Genomic DNA, 22,686 nt, shown 5'->3' with positions numbered 1-22,686 from the left:
ATGTGCTTTTTAATGAGATCCCCAGGTGGTTGTGTGCACATTACTGTGAGCAGCACTGCCCTACCTTATCTTTCTAGGGTTTCCTGAAGTTCTTATGAGAAAGTATTACTATTTGTAGTGGGTTCAATAATGTTACCCCAGAATTCATGTACCCTCAGAACTTCAGAATATGGCATTATTACATAGGGGTTTTGCAGGTATAATTAGTTAAGATGAGGTCATACTGGGCAGGGTAAGCCCTAAATTCAATGACTGGTGGGTGTCTTTATAAGAAGAGAACAGGACTCACAGAGAATAAGGCCATGTGGCAGAGACTGGAGTTATGCTGCCATAAACCAAGGAACACCAGGAACCACCTAGTGCTGGAGGGAGTGTGGTCTTACAGACAACTTGATTTTGAACTTTTAGACTCTAGAACTGTGAGGGGAAAAATTCTGTTGTGTTAAGCCACCAAGTTCATGGTACTTTGACATGGTGGCTCTAGGAATCTAATATACAGTAATATTATCCCCAATTTCACAGTCACGATAGTGGCAAAGCCAGGACTTAACCTTCGCACAGTTTGGGTTCCTGATTAAACACCCTGCAATGGGTGCCGGATCCAGGGGATCACTGACAGCATTTCCAGGGACCTGTTATTAGCTTTGCCCTGCTCCACATTGTTATTCAGGACTTAGAGGCAGGCACAGGGACACATTGCTCAGATGTGCAGATGACACAAGGCTGAAAGGGTTGGTTAATATAATGAATTGGGACTCAGGAAGATTTAGACAAATTAGAACAAGTGCCTGAACATCAGATGATGGAACCCCACAGGAATAAGTGGAGAGCTCCACACTTGGGTTATAAAGAGCAACCATACAGAAACAGGACAGGAAAACATAGCTCAACAGATGTTCTGATGGAAACAAAACTTGGGGCTGGTGGGTGGGTAGTCTGACCTCAAGCTCAGCTGGATCTGAGAGTGTGATACAGTTCATGACAAAGAAAAATAGCCTTCAGCTGCATAAATAGAAATGTCGCACCCCCGATAAGCCATGACAGCATACTCAGCTTCTACTTTGTGCTGCTCTCGCCACCCCTGGAAGACTAAGTCAAGGTAGGGGTATCACTTTTTAAAGAGGACTGCAAGCCAGATAGTGTTTGTGGGGTGACAAGAATGGTAAAGTTTCAAAAATAAAACAGTGAAAATAGCTGCCATTTACTGAGTGCTTCCAACGTGCCACACACCAGATTAGGTGAGATGAGGTACTGTTCCTGTCCTTAGAAAGCTTGTAGACTTCTGGGAAAAATACAGGTAATACACCCCAAGTCAGAGAAATACATATATTTATTTGAAAACCTGCAAGTGCTGCAGAGGAGTACAGGGTGCCATGAGAGCACTTACCCACAGAACCTGACCAAGACTGGGGATCAGGGCAGGCTGCCTTGAGGCAGCAGCAGTTTCACCTTTGAGCCAATCTATGAAGGCCAATGAAGTGTTGCCCAGATGACTATGACACCTTTTAAACAGAGGACAGCAGATTGAAAAGCCCTGGGGCACACTCGAAGAAGAGGGGGAAGAATTGTATTAAAAGATGTGACTTGGTTAGGTGGGGATCTTGGAAATATTGTTTTGGCTGTGTTGTGAGAAACAGACAGGAGAGGGGAAAGAGTAGGTGCTGGGAGACCAGTCAGGAGGGGGTCATAGCCATACTGTGTTGGTTTGCTACTGTCTTTGTAATGAAGTACTGTAGTTCTGTCTTGTCTGTGGGGGATTCCAAGATCCCCAGTGGATGCCTGAAACCGCAGATAGTATCAAACTATATATATACTAACATTTTTCCTATACATACATACATACCTTTCACTTAAAGGAAACACATTATGGCTTCTCTTTGGTAAAGCTGAATTGCCAGCATCACTACTTTTGTGTTTTGGGGCCATTATTAAGTAAAAAAAGGGTGACTTGAACATAAGCACTGTAATATCACAATAGTTGATATGATAACCCCAATGGCTACTGACTAATAGGCAGGGAGTGTCCACAGCATGTAGACTCTGGACAAAGGGATAATTCACATCCTGGGCAGAACAGAGCAGGACTGCATGAATTTATCATAGTATTCAGAATGTCACACAATTTAAAACATATAAATTGTTTACTTCTGAAATTATTCATTTAATATTTTCAGACCTTGGTTGACAGTGAGTAACTGAAACTCTGGAATATGAAACTACAGATAAGCCATGAACTTAGTGGCTTAAAACAACACAAACGTGTCCTTTTACAATTGTGGATGTCAGAAGTCCAAAATGGGTGTCAATGAGCTAAAACCAAGATGTCAACAGTGTTCCTTTTGGAGGCTTTTCTAACTTCTAGTGGTACCCACATTCCTTGGCTCATGACACCTTTATATCTTCAAAGCCAACAATGGCACATTAAGTCTTTATCATGTCCCATTACTCTGAATATGACTCTCCTATCCCCTCTTCCACTTATAAGGGTCCTAGTGATTATATTGGGCCCATTCACATAATCTGAGATAATGCTTAAATCTCCCTGTTTTAAGTCAACTAATTAGCAACCATAATGCCCCCTTGCCATATAACATGACATATTTACAGATTTACAGGTTCTGGGGATTAGGGTGTGGACATGGAGGGGCATGTTGTTCTACCAACCATACACCTCAATTTACATACATTACTTCATTTACTACCTCCAGCCTCCTCCCCCACCCCTGACAGAAGATTGGTATAATTAGTCCCTTTTTACAGATAGGACACTGAAGTTCTGGGAAGTAGCAGGGTCTAAACTCAGTCTCCTGGCTACCTAATTGTGGATCTTGCCACCTCCCAGCCCTGCCCCATACCATCTCTCCATGTGCTATGAAGACAATGTGGAGGGCACAAGGGAGCTAACTTCTAATGTGTTTCTAGCTGCTCCTGTCCCATAAGGCCAAGTTCTGAATGACTCCAGAAGGCAGAATCAGCTCAATAATTAAAAGTATGTAAATTCTAATTTTTTTTATTGACTCATTGTTATGGCTTGAGGAGACAAGAAAGGTCAGCTAGCCCATTTTCTTCTAAGGAAACCAAGGCCCAGAGAGGGGAAATAATTGACCCAAGGCCACACAGCTAATTAGTAACCTAATAAAGAACTTTCTATTATAGTTTTCCCAACAATGGTATAGGCTACAGTATGAAGTGAGGGGACCCCTTATCACTGTAGGGTTTTGATCATCTGACAGGGACCCAGCACAAGCATTTCTGACTATTGTGAAGTGTGTTGAGAGCAATTTTTTATTAACCACAAAATGCAAAAGTTTGTGAATGATTTGCTTGTGTTAATAAGCTAGAGCAGTTATTCCTACAATAGTATCACTCTCACCCATTTGTCCTCTTGTGTGTGTCTTTTATAAAAATGGGGTTGTTTTAACTCTGCAGAGATGGTTCTCTCTTACTGACAGGCACATACACTTAGAACCTAGAGGATGCTACCTATGCTCTCTAGTAGGGAGTTCAGTTAATAGTAAAAGTTGATGCTATAATGATAAGAAAATAGGTTTGTTAAGGAATAATTTACGTACATTAAAATGCACCCTTTTGTGTGTAAAGGTAAAAAAGTTTTAACCAATGTGTACAGTCATGTAAGCATCTCCACATTCCAGATAGGAAACATTTCCATCACCTCAAAAAGTTTAAAAAGTTCTCTGTGCCTCCCACTTCTTAAGTGTTTATTTTAAAATAACTATAGACTCACAAGAAGTTGCAAAAACAGTACAAAGACATCCCATGTCCCTTTCATGAAGCTATCCCCAAATGCTAACACCTCACATAATTTAAATGGATTTTTAAAAAAGAAAATCTGTTTTTTAAAGATTTTATTTATTTATTCTTAGAGAGAGGAGAAGAGAAGGGGATAGAGAGAGAGGGAAACATCAGTCTGTGGTTGCCTGTAATGCACCCCCTACTGGGGACCTGGCCCACAACCCAGACAGTGACCCTTTGGTTCTCAGGCCCACGCTCAATCCACTGAGTGAGCTGCAGCAGCCAGGGCTGTTAAATTGATTTTTTAATCAGAAAATACATTGATGAATAAATTCACATTAGGAAAATCTAAAGTACTCAGGTATTTTGAAAGAATTCTTTGAAACTCCTTTCTGATTCCAGTCCCTTTTCTGAAGCCAATCTCTCTTAGGGTTTTCAGTAATCTAAGCTTTTGTCTCTGTGATTGCATACTGTAATGGTTAATTTCATGTGTCAACTTGACTGGGCCACTGGGTGGCCCAGATTCAACATTATTTCTGGATATGCCTGTGAAGATGTTCCAGGATAAGATCAGCATTTGAATCAACGGCCTCAGTAAAGTAGATTGCCCTCCCCAATCTGGGTGGGCATCATCCAACCTGTTGCAGATCTATTTAGAGCAAAAAGCAGAGGAAAAGACAGATTGTTCCCTTCCTGCTTGCTTGCTTGAGGTGGACATGAATCTTCTCCTGCCTTCAGACTGGGGCTTAGACCATCAGCACTTCTGGTTCTCTGGCCTTCAGACTCGGGCTGGAATTACATTACCAGTTCTCTTGTCTTTCCAGCTTGCAGACCGCTGACCATGGGACTTCTCAGCCCCCAAAAGCCAATTCCTCATAATAAATCTACATATCTATATATCTCCATCTCTATGTCTATATCTAAATATTTTATTTGTTCTATTTCTGGGGAGAACTCTAACACACATATAGTGCATATGTTACATGTATACGTACCTACCTACCTATAGAAATAGATTGTTGTGTGTGTATGTGTTTAACATATATTTTATCGTGCATATTGTTCCACAGATTGGTCTTAACACTTAATTATATCTTGGATAACTTTCTATATCTACATATTCATGCATTAAAAATACCTGCTTAGTATTTCATACTATGGCTACTCTATAACTTAAATAAGTTAATTACCTCCTGGTGGACATTTAGGTTGCTTTTGGTTTTTATCCATTATAAGCAATGCTGCAATGACCAGCCTTTGTGCACACTCACAAGCACTTCTAATTATCTGAGAGATGTGATATGCTTTCTAGAGTGGGATGAAGAAAGATGAATGAAGTCCCAGCTGACAGACAGAGAATTGCCCCAAACACTGGGGTAGCAGTGAGTCCCTCAAGCGAGTGTCATCTCGGGTTGCTAATTTTGGAGGTTGACAGCCACTGGGCTTGAGGATTTTGGCAGTGCCTTTTAGCCCTGAAGGTTTTAGATTCTCTTACTCAGCCAAGGTCACATCATGCAACCAGAATTGCCTTTCTGGTCTGCTAACTCCTGGGCCCAAACTCTGCCTCAGCTAGCTCTTAGGTCCTATAAGATGAAAGAGCCTAAGAGGCTCCCTTTACTTGGGGGAAACCAGGTCTTGTTTTGATGAAGGCTGCTTTGACATAATGCATCCAAACCCCAAAGAGACCACAGGCCACTCCTGCACAATGGGTATGATGGAGTCAAGAAATCATCAAGGTTTTCTCCAGCAGCAGGGGTGGTCATGAATCCATTTTCTTCTAAGAAAACTAACACCCATGGAGGGGAAGTAATTTATCCAAGGCAACACAACTAAATTAGTAGCCTAACAAAGAACTTTGTAATTGGAGGTTTTAGAGAGTGCTCTCTTCCAGATTATGCATGCTTCCTGGGGGTATGAATAGGCTGAGGGTGTTGCAGCTGCACAGGGTGGACTTGTTAGCTCTGTGTTAAAACCTTTGCTTCTGCCCAGGGTGAACACTTCAGAAACTGGGGAATGGTCATATTGCATAGCACTCCCTGCCTGAATCCTACCATATATATACTTAGGGAAAGGCTGTTGGCCAGTGCCAGTTCCATAACCACTCACTACCAATTCACCCACCCCTTAGAGTTTCCATGCTGGTGAGGAAATAAGTGTTAGTTGAAGGAAGAAACAAGTACAAGAATTACTAGCATGTTAAAAGCATTTTCTGCTCTCAAAGGATTGTTCCCATCTCCTTATCTGCTCATCACACAGATAAGAAGGGCAAGCCCTAGTTTTCATATTGCAGAGGTAGGGAAATGGAGAAAGTAAGCAGTTGTCTTAGGTCATGCACACATCAAATTGGTCAGAGAGCTGGAGCAGGGACATTGGTTTCCTGACTCTCAGCCAAAGGCTCTTGCCAACACATTTCACTGCCACTCCTCATCTGATTGCCAGGATGTTATGCTCAGAGCCGTCTTCTGTGCCCAACTCAGAAGAGACACTGCACTATGGTCACTGCTCTCTTCTGCCCTTATGGCCAGAAGCCATGCGAATCTGATGCTCTGTGACCCTGGAAGAATGAGGAAGACAGTTCAGCCAGCAGAATCCAGATGCTTAGGGCTCATATGCGGAAACTCACAGACTGCTACAACCAACTGTGGAGCAACTCTTTGGCCTATTAAACATGCAAGTGTCTGTATGCTTTGAATGAGGAGAAGATTGCTGCTTGTGGTGTTCATTGGAGTCTCTAAGGACTTTTAAGGAAAGCACTGGAGAAAAGAGAAGGACATCTTGGGCAGGTGTCTGGTGTGTAGCCAAACTAAAAAAACAAGACAGAAGAAGGCTTGACTGAAGGGCGTGGAGCAGTCCTGTTGGCCAAAGTGGAAGGTTCACATGAGGGAAAAATGGGAAATGTGAAGTAAGATTGGGATAGGTGGTAGTATTTTCCCAAGGTGGCTGAAAAGTCTCTTGTCCCACATGCATTTCTGCCAATGTGACTTTGACACTGTATCCATTGAGATGTAGGGACTATCTACACTCTTTCCTCCCCCATACCCATCCAAAGTTTGACAGGCTTGTGACTATGACAGAAGTAAAGCTAGGTGACTTAGAAGCTAGGTTTAACAGGAAATACAGCTTCCACTTCTCTTATTGGAACACTCATTCTTTTTTAAATGTGTTTTTATTTTTTTTCAATTACACTTTATATTCCATATCATTTTGTATTAGTTTTAGGTATACAGGGTAGTGGTTAGACAATCACATACTTTACAAAGTGTTCCCCTGGAAATATGGGGACAGGGAACACTCACTCTTGAAGCTTTGAACCACTCTGTGATTTATTTGATGGCCATTATACTGTGAGGAAGCCCAGACAAACTCACACGGAGGTATCACATAAAGAGTCTCAGGACTACATGGAAAGAGAGATGCCTGTCCTGTCCCCAGGTGCTCTAGCCCCATCTTCACTCCACCTACAGTTCCAGTTCCAGTCACTCTTCAATTGTAGCCTTAAGAAGCCCTGAGCCTGGGCTTCCCAGCTGAGCCCTTCCCCAGTTCCTGACCCACAGGAATTGTCATAAGCCACTAAGACTTAAGGTTATTTGTACACAGCAAAAGACAAATGAGTTTAGTGAAAGTAGGGTAGTGTTGTGCAAAGAGCTCTGATTTGGGAGTCAGGATATCTGGGTTCCTGGGTCTACCCTTGCCAATTACTTGCTGTGTGGCCTTGGGTAGGAAACTTTTCCTCTCTGGGCCTTAATTTTATTATTTGTAAAAACAAGATGTTAGGATGAAATTATTTAGAAAGCCCTTTCTAGTTCTAAAATTTCCTTTGTGTCAATAAGCATCTGAGAAGTTGGAACATTAATCACTGAGCAGAAGACAACATACTGAGAGAGGGTTCTAGAGATAACAATGCATGAAGATAGAGCTGGGGAATCCTCTTTATTCTTCCTCAGCTGAGTGAGTGTAACATGAACGTGGAGGTGATGAGAAACCCCTCAAGCAGATATCTGGCAGGAGGAGGAAGAGGTTGGGTAAGTCAGTGGTAGGCAGTCTACTGGCCTGATCCAGGAGAAAAGCTTCAAGGGTACCAAAGAAGCTCTTCCCTTTTGAAGAAAGGACCCCTCCAACTGTTTCTATGACAGACCCATCATCTTCGTCTGCCTGAAGGACCATCTGTTTATGAAGTCTCAGCTGTGTGTTTCTGGTGGGAAAAATCCACAAGGCTTACCACTTTGCTCAAATGGAACTTAAAGTAGACTCACCTTGTATCCATTGCTCAGATGTGAGGACTTTGAGCAGCATTCACCACAGGTAGCTGAGCACAGGGGAAGAGCCAGGCCAGGTGCTTTTGGTGACTTCCTTTGGGCCCTTTCTGTTTCTGCCCAGATTATCTGACCCTAGGCTCTGTTCTAGAGTCTTTAGCTGTGGAGAATTTGGGTTATATGATACTTCCACTGCAGTGGTACTTCCAGACTGCCATTTATGTGAGACAGAGGTAGCCCTAGCTCTCGGCTTGGGATGGTCTCTTAGGAAAACAATGGGCAGGCTGGTGCCAGTGGAGATGGGGTAGGTTTGCTTCTTAGCAACAAAGGGAGCATTTGAGTGGAAAAAAAAGCCGGGGGGCCCTCTAGGACTGTGATAGTTTGTTATTTATCTCTGCTCCTAGATAACTTCAGGCAGCTTGGGGACCTGGACTATTTTGCCTGTAGCCTGTGGCTAACACCTTCTGCCTAAGTGAAAGGGGGTCTACGTTCTGCAGCCCTCGAGTGGAGGAGCTGGCCTTTTCCACACTAACCCTGGCAAAGACTCACAAGCTATTCACAGAATTGCAGAAACTGGAAGGCTGCAGATAGGGAAGAGCAGAATGATAGAAATCAGTGTTGGGAGAGCAGAACTGTTAGAAATGGGCTCTGCTGTCTGTCCAGGGCTGAATACTGTCTTCTCTGGAGAGAGGTCAAGGACACAGCTGAAGCCTATTTGCAACCCCACCCCTTCTACATCTTAACATTTACTGTGTCCTTAGGATGAGCCAGGCACTGTTGTCAGCCTTCTCCATGGATTATCTTATTTAATCTTTCACAACAGCCTTATGAGGTAGGTCTATTATTATCTCTATTTTAGAGATTAAATGATAATGATTTTAAAAACACTGAGGTACATAGACATTAACTAAACTTGTAAGTGGCTCAGCCAGGATTATGAACCCAGATAACTTGGCTCGAGAGGGACACCTAACCTGTAGATCTTGCTGCCTGCCACTCGATGGTAGCCACATTGTACCACCCTCTAGGGGTCCCTTGAAGGCTTGTCCTCCTGGGGCCTACCTCATCTTTCAAATATGATAACAACCACCAATTTCCTGAGTGCTTACAATGCACTTTACATGGCTTATTTAGTATAATATTCGTGATGACCCCATGGAATAGGTATCATTGCTGTCTTCATTTTATAGATAAAGAAACTGAGACTCTGGAAGGTTTAATAACTCATTTAAGGTCAAGCTAGTAAGTTAGCAGAGTCAACATTTAGATCTGAACCCAAGCCTGTCTGATTCCAAAGCTCTAAGAACACATTTTATCCACTAATTTATTCATTGAAACAACCAAAAATTTTTGGACCACATGCTATATGCCAAACTATGTGCTTGGCACAGGTGGGTATACATGGTGTTAATATTTCTATATTTCTGATTCTATCGCTCCTTTAGCTTAGACCGCTTTCTAGAACTATAGATTCATGAATCTAATTGTCTGTTGGACATTACTATCTGAAGCAGACAAGTTCAAAACAGAATTCTTGACCTTTACTCCAAAGTCGCTTACCCAAAGCCTTCCTTAGGTCTGTAAATGGCATCACCATTCATGCAGCTGCTCTAGCCAAAAATCTCTCTTTACAGCTAATCTATCAGTGTGTCTGGTTGGTTTTTATCTCCAAATGTATCCTAAATCTTTTCACTTGTCTCCATCTCCTCTTTCCCCAATAATCCATTCTCTTTCACAACAACTATATAAGATGAAGTTGGCATGATCTTAAATTATCAATCAGATCATTTCCTTTCCTTGTTTCAAACATTCCAGTGGATTTTCATGTGCTCATAACCCACAAGCCCCTGCCTGAACTGGTCCCTATGTTGCCTCTGGATCTCCTGCCCTCTCCCTACATCAGAACCAATGCTTTTACCCTATGCTCCTCTAATATGTCAAGTTCCTTTCTACCTCAGCTTTTGCACACATACCTCACTCTGCCTGGAATGGTCTTCCCCAGATCACAATTTAACTGTTACTCCCACAGAGAGGCTTTCCCTACATAGTTTCTATGAAGTAGCCACCCTTCTCTCTGCATGGCTCTTATTACTAAAGAACATTTTCTTTAAAATTTTTTTCTTTTATACCTCTCTCCCCTGCCTACCACAATAAAAGCTCCATGAGAGCAAGGAGCTGACTTCTCTTATTTGTCATTTTATTCTCAGCATCTAAAACAGTAGCTGGTACATAACAGGTGCTCAATAAGTAAAGTAGCAGAAGTCAGTGGATACAACAAGGAGGAGATACACAGAATAGTATATGATCTTTGGGTAATGACAAAGGAACAACAGTTTGGAAGTAGCAGATGGGAGTAAGAAACATGCTGCCCCAGGCTTCTCCGCTGGGGAGGAGAAGGCGTGAGGTCTCTAAATTTCCACTTTGCCACTCACTAGCCAAGTCACTTAGGTTTCCTGAGCTGTAGTTCCATCATTTAAAAATGGGAATAGTGATGCTATCACTAACAGTATTGTTGTGGGGGGGGGGGGGCTGTGGTCAAACCTTCCAATGGCTTCCCATCTCGTTCTGGGTAAAAACCAAGGTTACTAAAATGGCCTCTGATCCTGCACCTTCTGACACCCCTCCTCCCACTTGCCCTCTGTCCTCATCTCCTACTTCTCTTTCTTTCCTCCAGCCCTGCCAGCCTCCCCCATATTCAAGCCTCAGAGTCTTCACCCATATATTCTCTTTGCTCAGAATGACCTTCCTTCAAATATCTGCAAAGCCTCACCCCTCACTTCCTTCAGGTCTAGTCTCAAATGTCCTCAGTGAGACCTTCCATGGTCAACCCATTTCACACTGCTCCCACCTTTCTGGGTACTCCTTCTTCCTCTTCTCTGCTTTGTTTTTCTCCATAGCACTTTCTACAGTCTGGCAGACTATATTATTTACTTTGTGTACCATTTATCCTCCCCACTAGAGTGTAAGCTTCATGAAAGCAGGGAGTTTAGCTTTCTTACTCATTGCCACTCCCACAGCCACTAAAACAGTGCCTGACCCATAGTAGACACTCAGTAAATATTTACTGAATGAACAAATGCATGCCTGAATGAAGTGCTGACATTGTGACTGGTATGTAAAAATGTTTGGTAAGTGGTAGTTTTTATTACTAATAACTATCTCTTTATGTATCCATTCCCATGCCTGGGGAATAGCACAGAGCCCTGCACTCAGCAGATGCTCAGTGGACATGTGTTGAAAGAGGAACCCTATGTAAGGTGGGAAGTCCTCTACCTGCCACAAGAGAAAACCAAAGGACATATAGCTCTAGGAGTGCAGAGAGGGGAAGGCAGTACCATAGGCTGTGTATTTTTTTTCAATTATAGTTGACATATATTATTATATTAGTTTCAGGTGTACACCCAGTGGCTAGACATTACATAACTTAATAAGTAATATGACATGATACATCATTATTAGACTATTATTGACTATATTCCCTATTCTGTACTTTACATCCCCATTAGTATTCTCTAACAACCAATTTGAATTTCTTAATACCTTCACCTTTTTCATCCCTCCCCCAAACCCCCTCCCATCTGGCAAATGTCAAAATGTTCTCTGTATCTATGATTTTGTTTCTGTTCTGATTGTTCATTATTTTGTTTTTTTTAGGTTCAATTGTTGATAGATATGTATTTATTGCCACTTTATTGTTCATATTTTTGTTCTTCTTCTTAAAGAAGATCGTTTAACATTTCATATAATGGCTTGGTGATGATGAACTACTTTAGCTTTTTCTTGTCTGGGAAGCACTTTATCTGTCCTTTGATTCTAAATGATAACTTTGCTGAGTAGAGTAATTTAAGTTGTAGGTTCTTGATTTTCATCACTTTCAATATTTCTTGCCAATCCCTTTTGGCTTGCAAAATTTCTTTTAAGAAATCCACTGACAGTCTTATGGTAGCTCCCTTGTAGGTAACTAACTGCTTTTCTCTCTCTGCTTTTAAGATCTCTCTTTCTTTTTAACCTTTGGAATTTTACTTTTTAAAAAATTTTTATTTATTTTTAGACAGAGGGGAAGGGAGGGAGAAAGAAAGGGAGAAAAACATCAATGTGTGGTTGCCCCTTGCGCGCCCCCCTATTGGAGACCTAGCTCGAAACTCAGGCATGTTACCTGACTGGGAATCAAACCAGCAACCCTTGGTTCACAGGCAGCAGTTGGGAGGGGAAAAGGTTAACATAGTTCAATAATATGGACCTTGGAAGAGCAACCTATCCAATATTGGAGTTCTTCAAGGCCTCCCCCCTTTTCTTCTCTTGTCATTCTATAACCTTTACCCAAGTGATTCATTCAGTGCCTGGCCTTAAATACTTATTCTGATGGCTCCCAGATTTTTATTTCTAGCTCTAATCTCTCTTTTGATCTTTGGACAGCTTATCCAACTGCATACTAGATAGCTAGGTCTGCTTGGACCAAACTTATGATCTACCTTCCAAATGTGATACTCTTCCAGTCTTCTCTATCTCTGTGGCACCAGAATGTGTTGAGTTATCTAAGTCAGTAACTTGTAAGTTATTGTTAACCATTTCCCTGTCTCTCTATTTCTTATGTTTAATCTATTATTGAGTCCTGCTAATTTCACCACCTAAGTAGCTCTTGAATTCATTTACTTCTCTCCACCACCACCCTGGCCCCAGCTACCATAATCTCTCACCTGGTCTAATGCAATAGCTTCTCCACATATCTACTCTGCCCCCTCCAATCTGTTTGCTCTGCAGACAGACTGATAGTTTTAAAATACAAATTTGATGTCACCAGACTGCTTAAATATGTCAATACCTTGCCATGGTTCTTAACATAAATGTCAAAACCCTTATGTGGCTCTATATCAAGAGATTCTCAACCTTGACTCAACATTAGAATTACTAGGGAGACTTTAAGATTATTGCTACCTAGGTCCTACTCCAGACCATGAAATCTGAATCTTGGGGTTAGAAACCAAGTTGAGTATATTATTAAAATTCCCTGGGGATTCTAATTTTCTGGGAACCTCTGCTCTACATTGGTACCTCTTTACCTTTCAAGCTTCATCTTGCCCCCTGATCATCTTGACTTCTCTTTCTCTCCACACTGCCCTGTCAGTCTCCCTGGAACATTCTCCCTTCCCTCCACCCCATCCCCTTACACCAAGTTAGTGACAATTCATCCTTCAGATTGTAGGTAATTAATTGTCATCTTCTCTCCCCTCCTCTCCTCAGGTACTCATTGAATTAGATTCTTTCAAGCACTCATCAAATTGTACATTTGCAGTTATTTTGGCAATTATTTGATTATTATCCATATTCATCACCAGGTTGTCTTATTCACTACTGAATCCTTAGTAACTAGGACAGTACCCAGCAAGTATAATGGCTCAATAAAAATTTGATGACCAAGTGAATGTGAGGTAAGATGAAGTATTTGAAACCATATGGACCAATTATATTCTGCTATAGCAAACTGAATTTCTTTTTTTCTTTTTTTTATTGTTGTTCAAGTACCATTGCCTCCATTTTCCTGCCACCGCTTATCCCTACCTCACCTACCCCCATCTCCCACCCTCAATCATACCCCACTTTGCCTTTGTCCATGGGTCCTTTATACATGTTCCTTGATGACCCTTCCCTTTCTTTCTCCTGTTACACACCTCCTCTCTCCCTTTGGTTACTGGCAAACTGGATTTCTAACCTTGGTCATAAAATGAACCCTCCAGTTGGGTTTAGTGGAATCAATGTCCCTGCCTATAGCTTAAGTCCATCTTCACAGCTGCTTAGACCAGTGGCTCTCAATCTTAGCTGCCCATTATAATCACCTGAAAAGCTTAATTTAAAAAAGCCTAGCTTCATCCTAGATGAACTAAATCAGACTATCTGGGGGTGGAGCCTGGCCTAATTACTTCTTTCCCCAGCTTTGGTGAGGTGTGATTGACAAATAAGAATTGCATATATTCCGGCAGTACAATATAATGTTTTTTAAAGGTGTACAATGTGATAATTTAACATATGTACATTGTGAAGTGACTACACAATGGAGTTAACAGGTCCATCACCTCACATAGTTATCTTTTAGTTTTGTGGTGAGAACACTTAAGATTCATTCTTTTAGTGAAGTTCAAGTGTTTGAAGCTCCCCAGGTGATTTTAATGTGCTGCTGCAGTTCAGGATATTACTGTACCTCTTGCTTCTCCTAGTGTGGTCCAGGGCAGCAACTACATTACCTGGGGGCTTGTGAGGAATGCAGAATCTCAAGTCCTACCCAGATTTTCTAATTCAGAATCTGCATTTTAACAAGGACTCCAAGTAATTTGTCCAAGTGATCACTTTTGAAAAGTACTGTCAAGAAGCCAGGCAGGAGAGTGCAAACTTTGGGGTGATCCCAGTTTTCAGCAAAGTGTATGGTTGCTTGGTTGGGAGCAAATCTCCACTCCTCCATGAGTGTCAACCTAAACGCTGGCTCAGCTTTTTGCCTGGCTGGTGGTTTGACATACTAGTGTAGATATTGTAAATAAGGTCTTAGCATGGACAAAAATCCCATCCTGATTAGGGAGAGCAGAGCAAAGGTCTCCATTTAATGGGGATAGCTGGGGCTAGCAGAATATTTGCTAGGAGCCCTTTCTGACTGAGAACAATAGAATAAAGAACCAGACCTCAGGGCTCTGTCATGTCTCTGCACCCAACTAACCTAGGCGCTGGGCCTAGCAATGATTGTTAGCATTGCAAGTACTGATGATTGCCCTCAAAGCCTTGGTTCCCTTCAACTCTATCTACCAGCTCCCTACCCACCCCAAAACTCCCCCCTTCAAAGTGATCAAATGTGTTTTAATACTGTTATTGGTTTGCTTTCTAAATGTTGACCCTGTTTTGGTCAGGAGCCCTGATTCTAAGGGTTGGTCTGGATGGGTACAGCCAGGAACCCCTCCTCACAGGAAGCGCTGTTCCCCTGACCCAAAGTAGGGGCAGGATCCACCACAGGCTGCCCAGACTCAGCTGGGGAGACAATGCCCCTGGCTGGGGCTGCAGTGCAGAGGGCAGATCCCAGGTGGGTGTAGAGAGGCAGTTACAGACCCAAGGGCAACAGGAGGCACTGCATAGCCGCCTTGGGAAGGATGGAGCTTGATGACTTCCTGGGTCCAGTAGACACTGTCCTATCTGCCACCACCACCAGGCAGACTGTCTGTCTGGGTTTCCCACCAGGAAACATCTTTTTACTGGAAAGACTGCCACTGTCTGCTGTAGCAGGTGTCAGAGTCTGAAACCAATTTTCACAAGCCCTAGGCAACAGAAAGCATTGTGTTCATTTTGGGGGGCGTTCTGTCAGAACATGAGTTTTTTAAAAAGCCACCTGTCAGGTCCCAGTTCATAAATGAGTGCCCCTAACCCCACTGGTTGAAGATGAGGGTGGAGGATTCATTCTCACGGTCTAGATTTAAACATTGCTGGAGGCTCTGAGTCACAGAGCCTAGGACATAGCCATAACTGAGAACGGAGTCCTTTGAGGACACTTGGGTTATTGAGTAAACACTCTCCTTGTCTTTCCTGCAGCTGGGTGTGGACAGCAGCCTTCTCTGACCAGGGAATTGAGGGCACTCATCTGTTGCCCAGCCAAAGAGCCAAGGTGTCTCCTTCCAAAGGGCCCCAGGCCTTGTGTCCTTGACTGAAGGACCTAGAGCTTCTGAGGAAAGCACAACATTGCCTCTCTAGGGGGGAAATATACAATATATAAAATGCCTGGAATCTCAGACCTGGCCCCATGGCCTGTACCCACTCACCTCCATCTTGGCAGTGGTTCCCTTGGCATGATTAGGTCTCCACTGAAAAACTGGCTCCCTTATGAGCGCACTCCCATCCATTGCTTCTTCCTCCAGTTTCCTTGTTTTTCTTATTCTTCTCTTTTTCTCTTCTGCTTTCTTATTGCATCTTCTCTCCCTATTTATTCCATCTCCCTGTCCTCTGTTCCTTTTTCATTCATTCAAAAATGCATTTATCATGCATTAAGTGCTGTAGTAGCCTGCTCAAACTGTCAAAACAAAATACCAGGGACTAGATATTATACAACACAAATTTATTTATCATAGTCCTGGAGGCTGGAGATTTGAGATCACAGTGCCAATGTGGTTAAGATCTGGTGAGAGCCTCTTCCTGGCTTACAGCCACGTTCTCTCTGTGTCCTCCCATGGGTTGGGAGAGGGAGTGGGGGGAGGGAGAGAGGGAGAGAGTGTATGCCAGAAATCTTCCTTTTCTTATAAGGACCCAGTCTTATGGGATTAGGGCCATCCCCTTATGATCCCATTTAACCTTAATTACCTCCTAAAGACCCTATCTTCAGCTAGTCACATTGGGAGTTAAGGATTCAACATATGAATTTGGGGGAGGGACACAACTCAGTCCATAGTAAGCACCTATAGGAATTGTTAGATCCCTACAAGCTGTAATAGTGGAGGCAAAAACAGTGTAAAGAGATGTGACCAGTATTGTTAACAAAGTGTGACCAAAACACAGAAGAATGTAAGGACAAGAGTGAATAGATGCCTCAAAAAATCAAGGAGGGCTTGACAGAAGAGATAACTTTCTAGCTGGCTCCTGCACAATGAGAAGTATTTTGCCAGGCAAAGAAGTGGAGAACTATATTTCAGGCTAAGAGAATAGCATTTGCAAAATAACAGAGTTGTGATAACCAGTGAAAACTTCTGTGACACTGAAGGTGAGGGTGTATAGAAGGAGTGGAAGGATATGCTGAGGATGCAAGTGGGAGCCATCTGTGAAGTGTTCAAACAAGAGATGATCATAGCCCAAGCTAGGGCAGGGACTTTGGAAATGGAAAGTATCGACAGAATGCAGGAGACATTGGTTAGAACAAATTGGCTGATTGAATGGTGGGGTAAAGAGGAGGCAGGAGTGAAGGGTGACTCCTGAATTTCTAGCTTTAGGGGCTGGCAACATTCACTGAGATACAGAAGGAGAAGTAGGTCAGAAGTGAGAGAGAAAGTAGAAACAGTGATTGTGAGTTATGTCTAGGACATCCTGAGGAGATAGGCTTGGTGTTGTATGTGAAGTGGGAATGGAACAAACTCTATGTAAGTTCACTAGCATGTGTGAGGAAACTACCTGATGTTGAGGAGAGAAACATACAAGATTAGAAGAAATGGTGCTTCAAACTCACACGGGGCTCTGAATAGTGCCAATTTCTAACCAGCTAAAATTGGGGCATTGCATAGAGTACACAGAAGGGTATTGCTTTTGTATTGAGGAAAATTATCTCTAGACTGAGCACTGCTCTTGTCTCATCTAACAAAGCTTAGCAGCAAGACCAAAAGGGATAAAACAATTTCCAAGAAACCTAACTGAATCCCAGAACAAAGTTCAAGAATATTTATAGCAAGGTTTCACAACCTCAGAACAACTACATTTTGAGCTGGAAAATTCTTTGTCGTGGGGGCTGTCTGGTGCATTGTAAGATGTTTACCATCATACCTGGCCTTTACTCATTGTATGCTAATGGCACTCTTCACTTGCAACAATCAAGAGTGTTTCTGGACAAACAAAATTGCCTCTGGTTGCAAACCACTGATTATAGAAACAGAGGCATACTAAAGAACCCAACAAGGTAGAATTCACAATGCTTAGCATCCAATAAAAAGTTACCTGGCATGGACAGAGCTGTAAACTATGACCCATAAGGGGGAGATAAATCGATTAATTGAACTCAAACCAGAACTGGAAAAGATGTTAGAATTAGCAAACAAGGATATTGAAGAAAACAAAGATATTAAAACAGTTATTATAAGTGCATTCTGTATATTCAAAAAGTTAAGTAGAGACATGGAAGATATCTTTAAGATATTATTTATTTTTTAGAGAGAAGGGAATGGAGGGTGAAAGAGAGGGAGAGAAACATGAATCAGTGCCTCTCACATACCTCCAACTGGGGACATGACACACAACCCAGGCATGTGCCTTGACAGGGAACTGAATTGGTGACCTTTCGGTTTGCAGGCTGGTGCTCAATCTAATGAACCACACCTGCCAGGGTGAGAAGGTATTTTTTATTTTATTTTGTTTTTTTTTTAAAAATTTACTGATTATAATATTACAGTTACCCCAATTTTACCCCTTTGGCACCTCTCCACCTGGTACTCCCTTCCCTTCAGCAATGCCCCCCTTAGTTCATGTCCATGGGTCATGCATATAAGTTCTTTGGCTTCTCCATTTCCTATACTATTCTCAACACCTCCCTGTCTATATTATTCCTACCAACTATGCTTTTTAATCCCTGCACTTTTTTCCACTCCCCCCACCACAGCTGATGGCCCTCCAGATGCTCTCCATATCTATTATTCCGTTCCTGTTCTAATTCTTTGCTTTGATTGTTTAGATTCAGTTGTTGATAGTTGTGAATTTGTTGCCTTTTTAATGTTCATGGTTTTTATCTTCTTTTTCTTTAATAAGTTCCTTCAACATTTCCTATAATAATGGCTTGGTGATGATAAATGCCTTTAGCTTTATCTTGTCCAAATTAGGGGAGTTTTCCTTTCCTTATTTTTCCAAATTAGGGAAGTTTTCTTTCCTTATTTTTTCAAATAAGTTTTCAATTTCTTGCTTCCCCTTTTCCTTCTGGCATCCCTATGATTTGGATGTTGACACTTATGGAGATGTCCCAGAGTCTTCTTATACTTTCCTCATTTTTTTGAATTCCTGTTTCGTTCTCATTTGAATTCTTGCTGTTCTCATTGAATGTTTATTTCTTCCTTATTTTACAAATCATTGATTTGAACCCCAGCTTCCTTCCCCTCATAGTTGGTTCCTTATAGATTTTTCTTTATTTCACTTAGTGTAACCTTCATTTCTTCCTTTATGCTGTTGCCATAGTCAATGAGTTCTTCAAGCATCCTGATCACCAGTGTTTTGAACTCTGAATCTGATAGGTTTGCTCTCTGTTTCATTTAGTTCCTTTCTGGGGTTTTGCTCTGTTCTTTCATTTGAGCTATATTTCCTTGTCTCCTCATTTTGGCAGTCTCCCTGTGTTTGTTTCTGTGAATTAGGTAGAGCTGTTTTGACTCCCTGTCTTAGTAGCATGGCCTATTGTTGACAAGGCACCTGCAAATTGTGTGGGGCAGAACCTTAAATAATCACCAGGATGGGGGAACCTGCTTTACTGTTTTGTGGCTCTGTGTGGAGGGAAGGTTTAGAGAGGGCCTGTGCTGCTGCCTGGCTTCTGGAGGTTTGCCTGGCACTCGCCCTCTTTCCAGTCTTCACCCACTCGTCCTATGTGACTGGAGCCCTTCCAGCTGTTACCCTGGTGTTGAGTCCCAGAGTGGGTGGGTTTGCATAGGTTTCAAGACTGTGCAGGCCCTTTAAGTGGAGTTTCCTGAAAATCTGGGAGTTTCTTCCATTGCCTCAACCCCCACTGGTGTTTACAGCCAGAAGTTATGGGGATGCATCTTCCCAGAGCTGGAACCCTGGGCTATGCATTCTGGCTAGTGGCTGGGATTTCTTGTTCATAAGGCATCCCTCCTGATTTTTATCCACCACAGGTGAATGTGGGACTGCCCATGCCTGCTCCACCACTGCCGCAGTCTCTCCGCACCACACATCTCCTCGCCTCTCTGCCTGTCTCCATGACTCTGCCACTCCTACCAGTCTGGATGAATGTGACTTCTTTAAATCCTTGGTTGTAGGACTTCCATACAGATCATTTTTTCTGATGGTTCTGGGTGTTATTTGTTGTGATATTTAGTTGTAATTCTTTTTGTGGTTGGGCAAGTAGGCCAAGCATGTCTACCTATGCCTCTATCTTGACTGGAAGTTGCTATTATTCACCTGCCAATATTTCTCTTCCTGTCTTTCTCCCTCCCTTCCATTCATTCTAAAAATAAATAAATCAAATCTTTTTTAAAAAGAAAAAAGATTTCTGTGGCTATTTGGAGTCTTTTTTTTGTTTGTTTTCATTTGAATTTGTGAAGTGTTTATTCTGGATCTGTGATGTATGCCTTTGGTATTTTAATAACAATTGCATTGAATCTATAGATTGTTTTGGGTAAAATGGACATTTTAATGAAGTTAATTCTTCCAATCTGTGAACAGTATATGGGCTTCCATTTATTTGTATGTTCCCCAATTTCTTTCTTCGGTGTTCTATACTTTTCTGAATATAAGTATTCCACCTCCTTCGTTAAATTTATTCCTAGGTACTTTATTTTTTTTTGTTCTTGCTATAGTAAATGGGTTTTTTCTTAGTTTCTCTTTCAGATAGTTCATTGTTGGTGTACAAAAAGTGTCATCAATTTCTGAATATACTGACTTTGTATCCCACAAAAGTAGCAGGTTTTTAACAAATGAGCTGTGAGGTCCTTTCCAGCTCCAGTTATGTGGCACCTATTAGAGGGAATTGTCTGAAGCTTTGTACTGAAATAGTGTGTTGTACAAAGATGACCAAATCATTGAGACAATATCATGGATTTTGCTTGGATTCCTCAGATTCTTGCCTTTTTTCTTCACCTTTCTGGGACCATGTGCACAGAGCCTGACATCCCAGTGGTTCAATGAGGCAGGGAAACATACCATCAAGCTAGCGGGAAGGCATCCAGCTCAGTAGAGGAAACTGGGGAAATTACAGCCTAATGAGCTCTGTTATTTCCAATTTCTCGAAGTCTCTGATTCAGAGGATTGGCTCGCCATGCACATTCCAGACCAGTGATGTGTCTCAGGACCATGAATGCAGAGACATCCCAGGGGAGAAAACAATGGAAGACGAGATGGAAGTGAGAAATGACCTTTTTAGGTCTCTTGACCTAAATGCAAGGAGCTAAGAGGATATGGAGGAAGAGGTGGAAGTGTCTCTTCCCTGCAGGAAAGGAGATTATGACTTGATGGGGTCTGTGGAAATCAATGTAAGAAACTGAAGACCTGGAATATCAAGCCTCCGGGAATGTCTTTTAGCTGGACATGGTAGAGGGGCAGGAGGAAGGAGGTGATACCTCCCCACCTGTTAGCAGTGGAAGCCAAGAAGGCAAGGAAGGAAAAGAATAAAAAGCTAAGAGGCACTCTTCAAAGTCATTTGTCATTTGAGCAGTGCCATGGCTGACAGATCACCTCATGGGTGGCACCGGTAGAGAGCCTACAAGACTGTCACCTTATCCTCGGCCAGCACCTGGGTAGATGCTTTAAAGGAAGACAATTAAAACCTTAAATGCCCAGAGCAACTTCAGGCAATATTTATATCTGAGGCAAGTGGCATTTTCTTTTGATCCCAGGGGCTGGTAAGTTATGAGCTTCAAGTCTGAAACAGGGGAATTGAATGCTCTTGTTATTTTATCGTACTCAGCAGAGCCACAGAAACTGTTCTCACCCAGAGGAATGTAGACCTCAAATATCTGTTCTCATCTTTACCCTTATTACTCTTGCTGCCCCTATGCTCTGTGCAGTGCACTCCCCATCCCTCAAAAGGGTAGTTACATTTACCGATATCATAATGATTCCTTAAATTCATAAGAAACCTCATGGTTTCTAAAGCCCCTTCCTCTCCATTATTTCATTTTTTTATTCTTATTCAACCTTGTGAAGGAGGTATTATTTCTCCCATATTTTAGGAGAGGAATTTGAGGGATCAGAATAGATGTATGGATCAAATAACTGATTAATTAATTCATATATTTATTTATATAATGATTGAACACTTACTATGTGTCAGACACTGGCTACATGCTAAAGACATAGTGATGAAACCAGTGTAACTCTGTCTAGTCAAGGGCTGGTTGGGTGGGGAGAGACAATAATTCAATGCAAATCTAATTGAAAACTATAAAAGATGTGATTACAGAGGAATCTCAGTCTGTCTGGGGGCCAGGGAAAACATCTCTTGAAGAAGAGTTGTTTGACCTTACAGCTGAACTAATGGATGATAAACATTAGCCAGAAGAAGATGGGGTGGGAAGGAGCATTCTCCAAGAGGAGGGAAGAGTATTGGGAAGGCATTGTGATGACAAGGGATATGACTTTGTAGATAGAAAGAGGGGACAAAGCAAAAGAGGATGTTGGCAAGGTGAGAGGGAGCTAGATCATGCAGGACCTTAATTGACAATAGTTGAGTCTTGATCCTCAGAGCGATGGGGAGCCACAGGAAGCTTTCAAGCATAGTGGGACCAGCATGACCAACCTGGTTGCTGTGGATAGTGATGTGTGGGGAATTATGGGGTTTGAATGAGGATGAGACAGCAGAAATGTAAAGACTCTACAGATTTGACAGATACTTGGAAGTAAAACTGATGGGAAGTTCACACTCTTTCTATTTCAGCATGGCAAAGATGTGAATGGAGGTAGTGGGATATGGTAGATTGAATGGTGGCCTCCCTCAAAATATGTCTACTTCCTAACCTGTGGAAACTGAATGTAACCTTATTTGGAAAAAAAAGTTTTGCAGGTGTAACTAAGTAAAGAATCTTAAGATGCGATCATCCTGGATTATCCAGGTAGGCCTAAGTCCAGTGACAAATGCCCTTAGAAGTCAGAGGCAGAGGTAGATCACACATACAGAAGAGAAGGCCATGTGAGCCCCAAGCCAGGGAATGCATGGAGCCATCAGAAGCTAAAAGAAACAAAGAAGAATACAGTTATCTTGATTTCATATTTCTGCTTTCCAAAACTAAGGGAGAGTGAATTTCTG

This window comes from Phyllostomus discolor, chromosome X (genome assembly GCF_004126475.2).
Source record: "Phyllostomus discolor isolate MPI-MPIP mPhyDis1 chromosome X, mPhyDis1.pri.v3, whole genome shotgun sequence".
NCBI classification, from domain to species: Eukaryota; Metazoa; Chordata; class Mammalia; order Chiroptera; family Phyllostomidae; genus Phyllostomus; species Phyllostomus discolor.
This window is presented reverse-complemented; position numbering follows the sequence as displayed.